We start from the raw sequence: 6,000 nt of genomic DNA, 5'->3' as shown, positions 1-6,000 counted from the left end.
GTTTTACATTGGGGTAGGAAATGATTTGAGAAGAACGGAGTGAAGAAAAATACCTTCTTCCTTTTGCTTATTGTGTCTAAATATTGCTTCCTTGTCTGTGGGGGAAGAAATAACCTTGGAGGAAACGTGCCTTGTTTAAACCTTTAATTGTCTAAATCCATATATGATGAACCGAATGTGGTTTTACATTGCATCTGGTTTGTTAAACTGTTCATGTTTATGGAATCAGTATTGCTGTCTGTGCTGTGTAATTGCTGGAAGGAAATAATTTTAGAAGAATTGCTTAAGGCAGGGTCACAATTTTTTCTTCCCCTTTTAACTTTAGCTTTTTGTTTCCTCCTCCCCCACATAAGAGAAAGCAGTCTTGTATTACTTCTGGTTTCCTTTTCTTTAAACTTATATTTTTTATTTATAGCTTTGGCTCAAGACTGGAGGCTGCTCTGCAGATGGGTGGGGTAGCACCAGGCCAGGTTTACTGGCAAGGCTAGGTGGCGGCAGTCTTTCCCTTGAGAGGCATGTGTCTGGAGAGTGATGTGGTAGGAGATGGGAAATGTCTCTGTGAGCATGGACGGCCTGGTGCAGGCTCCTTGCAGGAATACTGCAGTCGTATGTACAATAACTGGAATGTAGCTCCAAAGTCAAGAGCGGAAATTATGGCAAACGTTTTCCATCATCGTTACGCAATTATTTCCCGTATTAAGAAAATAGGATGCATCAAGAAGGATCTCTTTGCAGTGGCAAGCAGGAGTGACGATTCAGGCTTTTTCTTCAAAAGGCAGCAATCTGCTTCAGAAAGAAGATTGCTAAGTGGAAGAGTGGTTGACCTATATAGATAGTAGCGCTGTAACAAATGCAGAAATGCCCTGTATGTGCTTGGAAGCCAGCATCAAATATTGGCAATGACAAGCGTAGCACAAACTCCAGGTTTCTTTTAACAGGGAGAAAATTTAATCATAACCTTTCATGTTTGCTCATTCATTGCCTAGTGTGTGAACAGGGCTGAAACGGCAACCCTTTTTTTCCAACATATTACTCAAGGCCTCCCTATCATACCAAGGCACAGCCCAGGGGAGGTAGGAGGAGACTGATCTTAACAACTGTTAATGAGCCAGCCAAAACAATACTGTGGCTGTTTGTGACTGTTGTCACTTCTTCCCTGTGACAAGTCACCAGCATCACCATTTTCATCTTCTCTATCCAGTGGTATTGCATATGCAAAAAAGCTTTCTCCCTTGTAGTCTGGAAATTAACATGGCCTTTTTTCAGCTTTCCATAATGAGACTAGAGATAGCGTCCTCTGCAGGGTAATCGTAGACATTAAAAAAAGCAAATCCACCACTAGGGCAATATGGGCCTTGTGGTTTTCAAGGGGCACTTCTGAGTACAGCTTCCACAAATTCCTTCCTCGTGGTCACTGATTTATTTTTTTCTTTCTTTTGTCACTGTGAAACTAGTTCTTGTAGTAAAGACGGACAGTTTTGACAAGCTGGCTTACTTTATAAGTAAGACGGCTTAATTATAAATTAAGTAAGCTTGTGAAGTGGTGTCACAGGCATCAAGTATCTGCTCCTTTTATCTCCATACTCATTCCCATGTAAGCCTTCTCCCTTCTAACAGGTTCTTTGCGACAAGAGACTGCTTTGTTGTGTAAGTCTTTAGCATCTTTGGTGTCCTTTCTTTGCAGTGACAAGTGGAAGTTAAAAGCCAAACAGTAGTAAGTTCAAAGCTAGAAAACTTTATTAAAATTTAAACATCTTGGTATTTAATTTTTTTGCTTTCCAATTTATCAGAAGCAGAAATGATTCAGACTCACCAAAATCTGAGATGAAGTTTTTTTTTTTTTTGGTTACATTCAATGAGCTAAAAAATCCATTATCCATCCAGCTGTATTTGCCTGTTGTTTTCTTAATAGATCTCAACTTACTGCCTCCCCTGACCCATTATCCCTCTGTCCTCATGTGCCTTTTCTACAGGAATACTGATCAGAAACGTCTTCACACTAACTTCCTAATTCCCTAATGCCTATTCTTCCCCAAGGCATTGCAAAGCTCCCGATGACACGGTAAACATCTCCCAGCCTACCTCATTGAGATCCCTGCAGTCTTGCTCTTCGCCATTTCGTTCTGGGATTCGTGGTGGCAGTCTGCGCCACTTGTGAAATTCAATGTATTTCGGAACACATGCTCTCCAGCACAGGAGAATCTAATTCAGTTATGCTTAGGGGTGGAAGCTGCTCAAGAGGTCATGCCATATAAAACTTCTCATCTCTTGTGTTACCAAATCCTTTGTCAGTAGGAAAGCAGGAAGATTGTGCAAACCATTAATCAGGCTGCAGTATATCTTTCCTTTGGAAATCTATATTGGAAATCTAAATGTTCAGAGTTTTGAACTGCTTTTATAATGCTCATAGGAAAATGTCTGTTATACTACTGCTTTTATAATGCTCATAGGAAAACGACTGTTCTACTAGACACCAACACTTTAATCTGGGTTACCTGTGGCTGGGAAAATGTTTGTGATACACAACGTTTCCATTCAGATTGCCACTGTAATGATTCAGCCTAATGAGGACTAGTTAGATCACAGTTATTATTTAACTGAGGCACCTATTAAACCATTCTTGGAAGAGAGACAAATTGAGAGGGCTGCACTAAGTGTTAACCAGAAAGTATGTCTACATAGCATAATTCTATGTTGTGCAGAGACACAGGAAAGCAGATGAGATAGTTGAAAGAGGTGCTGTACTTATTTCAGGGAACCAGCTGAAGGTTCAGGGAGGAAAAAGGCACTAGAGAGAAGAGAAATAGTGATTCAAAAGCTGAGGACAACTTTTGAACACATGGATATAAGCTTTCAAAAAGTATCAAGCACTACACCTTTAGTTTATCTTTGTGCAATGTCTGAATTGCACCAACAAGTAACCAAACAGGCACTGTCTGTCATACACTATTTGGTAGCATGCAAATGGTAGAATTTTCTGAAATTACCAGAAGCGAATCTGCTACGCTTTGGTACGCTGATGTTCATAGTACCTGTTGCTTCACTGTGATGCAGTACAGTCTTGTTAGTGATGGTGTGATGAATTTGCAGTTATTTCTTCTAGCATAACATGGTCCTTTCAAATGTAACAAAATTTCGGGTGGTTTAAAAAAAGAAAGGACCCCCCCCCCCCCCGCCCCGAGCTCCTGTTTTGCTATTCCAGACCAAAACACAGAAATACTTTCAAAGCAGGTGTGTTTATTAGGCAAGCTTCTGGTAAGACTGTTTTGTATATATGCCTTTGTACTCTGGATTTCATCACCTGGTTTCAGCCTACTACAAGTAAGGAGTGCCAGAGTGTCCTTGGAATGAACTCCTGAATCAATGAGAGTTTTGTCATTGCAGCTACAGAAACCTTCAAGGAGCTGGTTAAAATGCTACTAGCTTTATTACATCGCTCCTTTTTCTCTGAGTCACCTCCTGAATATTTCAGCAGAGCCTAGTGTAACCAGACTTTCCAGCTTGGCCAGGACAACCCTAAAACAACCCAGTATCCACAAGATATTTCATTGCGATTTTTGCCAGCCTTTACATGCAGAAAACAGGATATTCCTGATCCCACCTTAAGCCATGCCTAGGAAGGCATTCACTTACAATGACAGCAGGAGGCAAGCGCTGTGGGCCGAAGTTGTGACGTGATATATGCAATATGTGTTATTACAAAACAAGACAAACAAAGTATGTTTCCAATTATATTAAATACTGGTGAGTGTGATGAGACCACAACAGATTGGGTAACCTGACACAGGGCCTGCACAGGTGACACAACACCTGCTCTGTTTTTGGTATTCGGGTTTCTATGGCTGTAGAAAAATATTTAGAAACTTTTCACTGACAGTAATAGCTGCACAAAATGCAGCATAAGCACAGGACAGAAGTTCTTTTCTAGCTGCCTGAAATGGTGCCCACATTTTCTAATTGCAGGTATGAACCTGTTATTCTCCAAGAAAACAGATGGTTTAACAGACATGTTCTTGACTACAATTTGATTACACTTTCTGAAGAAACATGCGCATTAACTCTACTAAATTTCAAAACAGATAATTAAAAGTCTACTTATGCAAAATTCCCCCTCCAATGTGAACCAGGTAAAATCAATAACAAAAGAAAAAGATGTCCAATGTCAAGGGTGGCTTAAGTTATAGTAGGATCCCAGCAATCCATCACAAAGACTGAGAAAAAGAAGTAACATTACAACTATTTGACAGAATGAGATATCAGTTATTAGACCTCTGTGAAATAATTAACCATATAGTTCTTAAACAAATATTTCCTTGACTTAATATTTCTCAATGTCTGCTCTCTTACTGGTATAAAACTGTAAACCCTATGCTGATACCTGCAGACACTGAAAAAGAAGAGATTGCATGCCATCTTGTGGATATCACAAGAACATCCAAAGGTATTCTGAAAAGATTTATTCATTCAAAAACTAGAAAACAACAAGACAAGTATACACCACCTTAATACAAATCATAACTCATTAGGAGTAGGGAGAAACATATTCTGAACAATATAAATGTATCTGCTTCATATTTTCCTTGTCGCTCTTTAGCTGAAATAAACTAAAAATTCCAATGGACAGAGGGTCTCATTGTCTACTCATGTTCTGCTACTAGTTGGGTAACTAAGTAACAACTTCAGGATTTGGACTTAATAGCCAAGATAATTCCATTACCAAGTATCACTCACTAGAAGATACTTTTTTAAACATCGCTTTATATATGCTGTCCAACAGCAAAACAGAATGTATAAAGCAATTGTGTATTTAGGGATTTTTTTCCCCATTTTTCTTTCTTTTAAATACACTATCAACACGGTATTTTGTTCAGCTGCAGTTAACTAGTGATTCTGGAACTCAAAGTTAAGCAAAATGAAATAATGAATTAAACTGAGGTTAGCATAAAAAGGATGGTGGGCAACTGGGATTAGAGAAAAAAGAAAAAGGAAGAGGGCAAATCTGGAGGACCAGTCACGCATTTTAATAATTTTGGCCTTATCTTATAAAATAATTTCTGTTCACAGCTCCTATGAACTGACAACAGTCAGTGTTTTGCGGTATGACATATCAGTTTCTCAAGATAGCTCCCACAATTAAAATGATTTGCTTACGAGCAGCTTGGATGGCAATTAGATCTGAGCACAAGTCATAGGTACACAGACTCCTTTTGCCCATTAAAAAATTAGCTAATAAAATTAGAAGGTAACTCCTGAAACATTTTTGTAACTAGTTATATCAAACTGGTAAAACTAGCAACTCATTTCTAGAAGAATAATTGGAAATTGAATTGGATTTGGAAATGCAGTTTAAGAACTTTGGTGGTATTTCAAGATATGTGGTTATATATAAATAGCCATACATGCACTACAGTATACTGTCTCAAATAAGACCCCCAGAACTCATTAGGTATATATACCTTAGGCTGTCTGCTATGATTGAAGACTGAATATGCACATTTATCACACTTAATACTGCTATTTTGAATGGCACACATGCAAACTCAAATTTATTTGAGCAGCATCTGGCCCATAAAAAGGAGTGCTAGTCAGCTGACCATATTAAAGAGTTTAGAAAAACAGCTAAAACTTGAAAAGCAACTAGAAAGGGAAATGCAGAGCAACCTCTCATATTCCTTTAAGTATATACAGGGAATACAGGATCAGCATCTCCATCTTGATGCATTTTTCCAAAGGAAATCCCTGCACAGTCAGGATCAATGACACAAAAAAGACTTTTGAGTGTGATGACAAATCACAAGGGATTAAAAATGTCTTTTGTTTAGTAAGTTTTTCTGCGTAGGTGCAGAGTGCAAGAGGTAAGCTTTAAGATTAAAAAAAGTTAAAAAAAAGGAAAGCAGTGTCTGCCAACTGACACAACTGGCGCCCAAGTCACTTTGAGCAGCTGTTGCTGAAGGTTGTTTTTGTTGCATGAAACTGCTGGAATGGTCGTAGCATGTCACT

The sequence above is a fragment of the Struthio camelus genome, chromosome Z (genome assembly GCF_040807025.1).
Source record: "Struthio camelus isolate bStrCam1 chromosome Z, bStrCam1.hap1, whole genome shotgun sequence".
NCBI classification, from domain to species: domain Eukaryota; kingdom Metazoa; phylum Chordata; class Aves; order Struthioniformes; family Struthionidae; genus Struthio; species Struthio camelus.
The sequence above is the reverse complement of the archived record's forward strand: the minus strand, read 5'-3'. Positions refer to the sequence as shown.